This window comes from Hyalella azteca, unplaced genomic scaffold (genome assembly GCF_000764305.2).
Source record: "Hyalella azteca isolate HAZT.00-mixed unplaced genomic scaffold, Hazt_2.0.2 contig11550, whole genome shotgun sequence".
NCBI lineage: Eukaryota > Metazoa > Arthropoda > Malacostraca > Amphipoda > Hyalellidae > Hyalella > Hyalella azteca.
In genome coordinates, this window is record NW_025941543.1 from 37008 (window position 1) to 38298 (window position 1291).

Below are 1291 nucleotides of genomic sequence, written 5' to 3' on the forward strand. Positions count from 1 at the left end.
TGATATCCAGGATACTTTTCTGGAAAATTATAGGACTCAAAAATGAACTTGAGGCAGAGTCTAAAAAAGTTTCTGCTTTGCCACTATGTATGTCGGAAGGATCAGGAATTTCAGGATGCAGTGAAGCTTGTCTGGAAATCAGTTACGATGAGTTCCCACCAAAAAATGTAAACATCAAGTTTACGATTAGGTACGTAGTTGCGGTCACATTAGAGCGGTCAGACTGCATTATTATCACATGTTCAGTTGACACTTGCTGTATGATTGGACTGTTTTTAGGGTAAAATTAGTTATTTGGGGTCATAGTGGCAAAGCAGAGAGCTGTTTAGACAGACTGATAGTGATAGACTCTCCCTCAAGTTCATTTTTGAGTCCTATATTTAGACCAGGAAAGTATCATAGATACCATCATACCACTCATACCAGCATTAATAATGCTGGTATCTATGATACTTTCCTTTCAGGCCGCCACTCGCCAGTGCGTCTTTATTCTTTAGAAGTCGTTGAGTGAGCTGTGAGCGTGAGGTCTGTGAAAATGGTTAGTGGGTCCGTGCACTCTGGTGGGATAACCTTCAACAACTCGAGTCTGTATGGTGTCGGCTGTACGTTGTTTCTATATTCTTTATTCTAGCATTTAAAAATGCAATGTCAGGAACAAGTAACAACTATCCCTGACCTGACTTAGGCTGACTAATAAAGTCTTCTTTCAGTTTCAAAATACCTGTTTATCTATTCATTTTATTGGGGTACCTAACCAGGCGGTGGCGCCGTGGCGGGCTCGAAGATATCGGCACCTCAAACTGTCTTCGTGTACAGGCTTACTTGCCGGATGGTCACCTTCACCAAGCGGCCGACATTTGTCGGACCTACTTGCCGCCTGCACTGTCGCCGTGTACCAGAAAGCACCTTGCTTCCCTGCAGCTTCTCCCTCTTTCTTTCTTATTTATTCTTATAGGAGCACTGGAAACTAGTCCATATAGCCCCTTGCCTAAACTGGGTTTAATTTGTACCTAACTGTTTTAACAGCTCTGAAAACAGAAACCTGAAACAGAGAGAAAACACACACACGGAAAAAAGAAAAAACAAATAATAATAAAATAATAATAATAATATTAATAAATAACTGAATAAAATAAAATTATACAAAAATTAAACGTAGACAAATAATAAGGATAAAGCAGTAAATGAAATAAATATTAGAGTAAATAACAAAAACAATGAAAATTAAAAAGAAAAATATGTAAATAAAAAATAATGATAAAATAAAATAAATAAGAAATTAAAAATAATA